Below are 9,475 nucleotides of genomic sequence, written 5' to 3'. Positions count from 1 at the left end.
TTTCTGAGTAAATTTTCGTATTGGGCAAGATTTGGCTGGGTCTCCAGGGATGAACCATTGCGACGAGCGCTTCCGATTATCGTACAGTATCCACTTTTCATCACAAGTAATGATTCGATTTAAAATCCCTTCATTATTGTGTCAGTTGAGCAAAGTAACACAGCAGTCGACGCGTGTTTGCAAGTTCGATTCACTCAATTCATGAGGTACCCATCGTTCAAGTTTTTTTACTTTCCCGATTTGCTTCAAGTGGATTAATATAGTTTTATCACTTACCCCGAAGCCTGCAGCTACCTCTGAAGTGCTTTGTGATGGATCCGCTTCCACAATAGCCTTTAATTCTTCATTTTCCACTTCGGTCTCCGGCCGTCCACGGGGTTGGTTCTGAAGGTCGAAATTTCCAAAACGAAAACGTTGAAACCAAAAACGTACCGTTCTTTCTTTTGCGATACCAGCGCCGGATACAATAATCCTTCGAGCTGTTTCTGCAGCGCTGGTGCCACGGTAGAACTCGTACTCGTAAATATACCGCTATTTCATGTTTTCTATTGTGCGGTAATAAGCAACGCCAAAGAAAAAAATAATGAGGAAAAAACAAATGAATGACTGTTTTCAAAACTCAAATGTACCAACTAAATGAATTTATAAATTTGAATTTGGAATTCTTAACCAAAGATGAGATATTTCAGATCAAAGTGGTCAGAACGACAAAACGCTAATTTCATATGTAAGAACCTAATAAATCTGTAAAATTTCTAACTTAGCAATATGTTGTCACGTAATTACCTCCACAATATACAATTGTAATTTGATACTTGGATACCTATAACTGTATGAATTGTATTTTTATTTATTGTATGAATTGTATTTTAGCCCTTGTTGAGTTGCTTAATGCTGTTAATTGTTTTAATTAAAGTAACGAAATTTTGCCTATTGATTAAAATGAAGCAGATAAACTTCCGCGTTGAGGCCTGCGCGATTGCCTTTCGCGAAGTGGAAGATCGCCTTGGTTTCTGCAAGGTGACGCCAGCCACTGGCCTTCCCCGCCTTATCGATTAATTGCTGAATAAGATACAATTTCGTGTCAATGCCCGAAGCAGGTAATGACATTGTTTTTCAAATTCACGTGTTATCTGATACTAATGAACTGTAGTAAGTATACATACATACAATCATACAAACTCAAATACAAAGATTTGTGTATATTTTTTAATGATTGTTCATTCGAATGTTCACTTTTTAATTCAATAGTAATGTGGCTTTAAATTGCTTTATATGAATATAACTGCATTTTTTAAATATAAATAATATTATATATTTTTTTTATATATGTTTTCCAAATAAATCATTTTCGAGATAAAAAATTGCTTTCGTCGGCAGGCATATATATTACAGATCACAATAATGATATTGTTATCTTGCGTAATCAGGATACGTTTGCAGGATTTTTTTTATCTAACACGCTAATAAATATTCGTGCACACTTTGAAAAACAATATTTGTTAAGCAATATTTGTATACGCGCTCAAAGGTCGCCTCCGTTAGTACTGGCACATGGAGTGTTTAAACTATGTATTCAACATCTGGTGGAATGTCAAGTTATAGCCAAAGTCATGGTTACGATTTCACAACTGTATTCTACTACAATAAAGAAACTGCTAGTCATCAAATTATAAGACTTGAATATACAAAATATAGGTACTTTAAAATACTTCAAATGGTTTTTATGTTTGTTTTATTAAATGAATACAGAATAACTCGATCAAAATATTTACATATTGTGTTAGTACCTACTGTATATGTTGGGTAGATGGTGTCGTGATAAAAAATATTTAAAAGTGTGAAACAAATAGAATTTAAAATGATGTTACAAAAACATTTAAAATATAGCAAATGATATAAAATATTAAGCAAGTAGTGAAAGTCATGCCTACAAATATATGTGTATCAGGGACGAAATGTGTGTAATTTGTGGTCGCTTCGTGGTGTGTGTTCTGTGCTGTTTCCTGATTTAACATTCACGTGTATGTGTATTTAGTAAGGGCAAATTGTATTGTGTAATTTCAAGAGTAAATTATTAAAGAGTTGTTACTGTGAACTCGCTAACAAAATTATTCTATAAGGAGTTTATTTGAATTTTCAATAAAGTTGTTTAAAAAAAACACTTGAGTTTAGCTATATTCTATAATAAGTCGTATATTATATATTATAATTTATATTATTTTAATCAATCAGTCTGGTTGATTATGCTGGATATTTTATTCATTGTTCACACATTGTACTCTACAATTTGTTCGTTAGTTAAAAATAAAAATATTGTTTATAGTTAGTAACTGTATTCTTTACAATGAATAGTTTTTAACGTATAAATATAATTGATAAGGAAAATATTAATTAACTATATAAAGGCCATTAAACTTATATATTTTAAATATATAAAATATATATATACCTGAACATTCTTAAAATCATTATAACTTTATATGTTAAAACAAATGCATAGTGTTAATTACTCAACAATTATATTAAATACTTTTGTTGGCCTAGTCTATTGTGTAAGGTTTTTATTTTAATGTGAATGCAGTAAGTCTACTAACTAACTTATAAGTATTAAGCAATTCTAAGCAGTGTGCATACAGTATGTCTTTAATACTCATAGGGTACATCATCGTATATAGTTAAACATTAGATTCACTAGTTTATTGCCGATTACTGTGACAAGAACTGGTTATATGCTTATTATTTTTACACTTAGCATAAACCAGTTTTGTATAATGTTGACAAACTTGTGACGTGTAATACATTATTAGATAGATTTGCTTTGTAACGTTTCTAGCGCGTGATAAATTAAAAAAAAAGGCCTTACTTACTATTTGTCAATAAACGTGTGTAAAAGATAATATTGTATAGTGATTATCAAAACCCAGCAGATGTTCTCCCGACTATATATATTTCATTTTTTATAGCGATTGGTTGATAGGTTTATTTTTATAGCGATTAAGCTTCATTGGCCGCTTACCGCCAGTTAAAAAAGGACCTGCAGCTGGCAATAAGTCGGGCCAAAGAGATGGCGAAGGATGAACTGCTGATGAGCCTCAACCGAAACCCATGGGGGCGAGCATATGGAGGGATTCGCGGAAAATTCCGCACCCAAACCACCCTCGTGACGGAGACGCTGCCGCCGGAGCTTGTTCTGCGCCTGGTCGGGGAACTGTTTCCCCACCCAGGCGAGTTTGTCCCTCCACAGATGGCCCTTCGCTCTGTGATAGAAGACTTAGTGGCTCCACCATTGATCACGGAGCGAGAAATGGAGATGGCCCTCGGCCGCTTGAGGGCCAAAAACACGGCGCCAGGTCCGGACGGTGTTCCAGGGCGTGTTCTGTGCGATGCCCTGGAATACCTAGGTACAAGACTTCGGGAGCTGTTCAACGAATGTCTGCGCAGCGGGCAGTTTCCGAAGCCTTGGAAGCAAGGGAAGTTGGTGCTCTTGCCAAAGGAGGGGCGGGCACCAGGCTCCTCTTCGGCATACAGGCCGATAGTGCTGCTGAACGAGACGGGCAAATTGTTTGAGAAGATTCTCGCAGCTCGTCTCGTTCAACACCTCGACGAGGCCGGTCCGGGTCTCTCGGAGGCTCAGTTCGGGTTCAGGGCGGGCCGTTCAACGATCGACGCCTTGAACGCCCTGAAGACTCGGACCACGGAAGCAGTGGCCCAGGGGCAAGTGGTCCTGGCGGTGTGGTTAGACGTTGCAAACGCCTTTAACAGTCTCCCATTCGAGACGATCAGGGAGGCACTCCGATACCAAGGGGTGCCGATCTATCTGAGGAGACAGTTGGAGGCGTATCTCCAGGACAGGGACAGGGTCGTATGGGCAGGAGGCGACGGGAAGTTGGTCCGGCGTCGGGTAGGCTGCGGCGTTCCACAGGGGTCGGTCCTCGGCCCAATTCTGTGGAACGTCGGCTTTGATTGGCTTCTGAAGGCACCCGTCCTTCCCGGTAAGGGGGTGTTCTGTTACGCAGACGACACCCTCATTACCGCGACGGGGCGGGACTTTGGGGAGGCGGCCCGCCTGGCCGAAGTTGGAACAACTTTGACCGTGGACCGAATGGAAATGCTGGGCCTGAGAGTCTCCATATCCAAAACGGAGGCTCTCCTTTTCCACGGTCCACGGAGAGGCCCCCCTCGGGAGGCGAGTATCACCGTCCACGGGACGGTGATCAAGGTGCAGGCCCAGATGAAGTATCTGGGCTTGATCCTGGACGGGCGATGGAGCTTCAGACAGCACTTCGTGCAACTCGGCCCGAAGCTCATCAACACAGCTGCCACCTTAGGTCACCTCTTACCCAACGTGGGAGGACCGGGATCGCTATGTCGGCGCCTCTATGCCGGCGTAGTGAAGTCGATGGCACTGCACGGTGCCCCGATATGGGTCGATGCGCTCACTGCTCACAACCGGGCCCTCCTGCGGAGGCCGGTCATGGCGGTAAGAGCAATAAGAGGGTATCGTACGGTGTCTTGGACAGCGGCGACCCTACTCGCGGGCGATCCGCCCTGGGAACTCCAGGCGGAAGTGCTCGCAGAGGTGTACCGCTTCCGGGCCAAGGCAAGAGACCGCAGACCCGTCCAGGGTCGGTGGATGTCGGGCGGATCAGGGCTCTAGCCCAGCAAGCCCTGAAAGCCCGATTGGAGGAAGATCTAGGGTCCCCTACAGCGGGCCTGGCGAAAGTGAAGGCGGTACGTCCCCACTTAAGTCGCTGGGTCAAAAGAAAACGAGGCACACTCTCGTTTAGGTTGACGCAGGTACTTACCGGACACGGCTGCTTCGGTGAGTACCTGCACAAGATAGCACGGCGGGAAATGTCACCTTCCTGCCACGAGTGTGGTGCGCCAATCGACACGGCGCGACACACCCTGACGGACTGTGCCGCGTGGGGGCCCCAGAGGCTTTCTCTGGCGGCAGTTGTCGGCGGAGACCTCTTCTTGCCGAGCATCATCAACGCGATGCTCGGAAGCGATGAGTGCTGGTCGGAAATGGTCTCCTTCTGTGAAAATGTAATGTCGCAGAAGGAGGCCGCGGAGCGGGAGCGGGAAGAGGACGCCGCTGCAAACCTGCTCCGCCGAAGAAGACTGGGGAGAAGAATGAGGCGTTATGCGCACCTTCTCCCTCCGCCGCAATAGGCGTCGCCGGGACTAGGGGGTTCTGGTAATCCCCCTAGAGAATGGAGGCCTCCATACGCAGGCCGCCCGTCAGAGCGTCGCGGTAGCATCCCGTGGCGCTCCTCGTTATGATGGAAAGGGTACCGCTGGTTTTGTAGTGGGTATTCCGTTGTTTGGAGCGCACTCGGCACCTCGGACATCGGCGAGCCCCACATACCCCCCCCCCACTGCTCCCGTGGGGGAAACGCGTAATGCGTTTTTCCAGCGTAAAAAAAAAGGTAATAAGCTTCATGTGCTGCAGCGGCATCGGTGTGTCACAACAAAGGACCGACATAGTATAAGAAACTCTATGAAAAAGTACATATACATGTTTCCTGGCATGTCACCTTTAATGGTGATCGGTGAAACGGTGTCAAAACTTACCAACTTACTTATAGGCAAGAGAAGTTTAGATATTCAAATTTCATTCGCACATTATACACATCATCATCATTGATTAATATACAAACACATATATATAAAAATTTATGATTTTTTCAGACAAGACCTATTTGGCGACATACATTTGAAGAATTGACGCTATATTAAAATATTATATTATATTATGTATGACAGTTTAATCGTTGAACTAGTAAGACTCGCGGCTTCACTTTCGGGTGGTGCTGCGATTTTAATATATTAATGCCTATTTGAGTAACAGTTATAGTAGTATAACATAGAAGTTATATATTAATATATATTAAGCTATTGTCTAAAATAAAAATTAATGGTTGTTTTGGTTGTATTCGTTTTAGTCCTATTTATTTAATGTTCATAATATTTAAATATAGAAAAATATATTAAGCATACTGGCAATTATTGTTTAATTTCAATAGTTTTAATTTTTAATATCTTATCTATTATTCTTGTATTGAAATTGAAATATACTGTTGCTGACTGACGACCGATACGCAAACAATCGAAAAAGGATTTAGTAATACTATAATATGTTTTTTTTAGTAATACTATTATATGTTGTGACTGCCTCGTTGGTCTAGTGGCTTGATGTAAGGCCGCAGAACCTGAGGTCCTGGGTTCAATTCCCAGGTCGGGCCAATAAAAAGTTATGGGGCTTTTTTGTCAGAAAATTCTCAGTACCATCCCGGAGTCTGGAAGTTGGAAGTGTGTACACTCCCGTGCCTCGGTAAGCACGTAAAGCCGTTGGTCCAGCGCCTGAACTCTTTTCGCTCGTGTCGGATTGTCGTCCCATCGGATTATGAGAGAGAGGGAAAAGGGAGTCTACCTGTGTTTGCGCACACACTTGTGCACGAGCCAAAATGGTCTAGTGGTAAGAACGCGTGAATCTTAACCGATGATCGTGGGTTCAAACCCGTGCAAGCACCACTGCCCGCATCTGCATCTTTTTTTAATGGAAATATTATTTTAATCGTGATAACTCTTCGATAAAAAAAGTTTTTATTGTATATGGGAATAATCATTAAAATTATTATAAAATTACGTTGAGGTTAAATAAATCAAGGTTCAAGGAAGACGATCTGCGACGTAGAAATAATTTGTAAATAAGCCGAGTATTATTTGCACTTGCTAAGTGCTTGTTTGGTGACGACACAAGCAGTACTCGAGGAAGTGCACATCAAGATATCTTATAAATAGAACCTTTTCCTAAGATTTAATCTGACACACAGAAATACCTTAAAATTTCTGAATTTTATATTTCATTATAATTTATTAGAAATATGATATTTGATTTGTAATTAATTTTTTTTTTATTTTCATTTAAATTATGCCATAACGAACGTTTCACTTTTTTCTACTGTATTATTTTTTTAAAGGCAATTTTTTTATTAAGGTCAATGAAACAATATTTTATTAATATATCATATCATCAATTTGAATTCAAGCATTTAAAGTTTTACGTGTAGGTTTTATACTGTAAAAAAATACTAATAATGTAAAAAAAAGACTAATTCCGTGTTTGTGATATACCAACTAAGCGATTTGTTACTTCAAAATAATTTAATTGTCTTAATGGGACCGGCATGTCATGACCGGTAATCGCTATGTTAATCGATGGAATATTTATTTTATTTTTAGTATTGATTAGCCGTATACCCGATGGGTTTTTCCATCGGCAACATCTCAAAAAGCATATTATTATAATATACTATAATATGTAATATTATTATATGTAGTTTTTGAAAATGCTGGGATTATACTAGATGTTTTAATATTTGGTCGCGGTAATAAGTTAGCTACGCATAAAAAATATAATCTTAAAATAATTATGGCAGTTTTACGTTTTATCTACAAAGGGTGAGATTTAACATGTATATAAAGATTACAGATGAACAGTTCTTCAAACACAAATTAATTTAAAGTCATCACTCGAGACGGTAAACGTATACATACGTCTGAGCCATATTGCCCACTTTAAAAACTGGACTAAATGAGGTCAAATTCTTAAACCGTAACCGTAACAGCCTGTGAATGTCCCACTGCTGGGCTAAAGGCCTCCTCTCCTCTTTTTGAGGAGAAGGTTTGGAGCTTATTCCACCACGCTGCTCCAATGCGGGTTGGTAGAATTCACATGTGGCAGAATTTCAGTGAAATTAGACACATGCAGGTTTCCTCACGATGTTTTCCTTCACCGTAAAGCACGAGATGAATTATAATCACAAATTAAGCACATGAAAATTCAGTGGTGCTTGCCCGGGTTTGAACCCACGATCATCGGTTAAGATTCACGCGTTCTTACCACAGGGCCAACTCGGCTTTTTTTAAATTCTTAAAATAATATTTTCTCTTCACCCCTTTAGATTGATAGCCACGCACCGGTAGAGGCACTATTGGTAGACACCCTCGTTGCTGGCCAGACGACGTCACTTGAGTTAAAGGAGCCGCAGGATGTAAGCGTCATAAGAAATATTTTGAAAAGTTTGTAATAATAGAGATATTTAGAAAAAAATATTTGGTCTAAAATTTATAAAGGTTCTAAAATGTTTTAATAAAAAGCAACATTATATGAATTAAAAAGAAAAGTTTTCTGCAATTGAAGTAATACCTTTATTTGTTCGGCCTATTACAGTCGTGTCATGTTTTTCTACATTACAAATGTGTTTTAAGGGTTGTGAAAAAAGCTGATATAAAATAGCATGAGTTCAAAAGATTAAACTAGCTATACGTCCAGTGACACAACAGGAAAAAAGGCTTAGTGATATAATGTATGTAAATTTTAACGTTTTGAACTCCGGGTAACAATCATGCATTTCATTATTCTTATATTTATTAAGTTTAATTATATACTTCAGAAATCTCTAGCCACAGTTAATGTATCCAACATTTTTTTTTTGTTTGGTAGGGCATGTAGTGTAGTATATAAGCAGCTGACACATGGTATTGAGGGCAGTAATAAATTTATCTTCAAACCTTAAACATCTACTTTATTTACCTAGTCCCGTCCTTACAACAGAACCCTTCCATTGTTTCTTGTAAACATATTATATTTAACCGTAATCTTTACGTATATTGACTTTCGATTCTTCTTAAGTCGAATTATGCGGCAACTCTAACCAACTAATGTCAGATGGGGGTTTAGACTAATTTCGCGTCGCTAGCGGGGTACGGTTAAGCCATCATAATTTCTTATCATTATAATAACAGAACAACACGGTATATAATTAAACTTAAACAAAGATTATAATAATTTTTCTTATTAGTTCCGGTCTTTAACAACTTTTAAGGTATTAATCACGTAAGAAATAGTTTATTTTAATATGAGGTAACTTGATTCGGCTTATTTTTATATCTATCAGATGAGAATCAGTTGCGATCATTGCATATATGTAACGCAGAGAGATTCAATGTGGAAATGCATGTGTTGAAACATTAGAAACAAATGTAAAGGAAAAATTAGATCGCGGGTCGCGGTCTTTTAAAAATTAATTTTTAAAAATGATACTCGCACAATGAGATTTATTAATAACATTCGCACAAAACAAACAAATCGACCGGTAACCTTTAAAACCTAAATCACAAATTGTAATTTGTTCTCTAGGTATATTTTTTACATTTCGATTCGAGTATTTTCTATGTACTTGGATATCTGTCTAGAATAATTTTTGATTTTTTTAATGTAAATTTTTCCGATATTTTATTAGGCCGGAGAAGAATCCAACAAATAAGATATAATTAAAATCGGTCCAGCCACTGTTAAAAATTGTGTAACTAATCCGATTTTGTTATATATATTTTTATTAAACAACTTTATTGCACACATCCAAGAAAAAAAAGATAAATACAAGTAAAAAAGGAAAACAAA

Source organism: Nymphalis io, chromosome 5 (assembly GCF_905147045.1).
Source record: "Nymphalis io chromosome 5, ilAglIoxx1.1, whole genome shotgun sequence".
NCBI classification, from domain to species: Eukaryota; Metazoa; Arthropoda; class Insecta; order Lepidoptera; family Nymphalidae; genus Nymphalis; species Nymphalis io.
The sequence above is the reverse complement of the archived record's forward strand: the minus strand, read 5'-3'. Positions refer to the sequence as shown.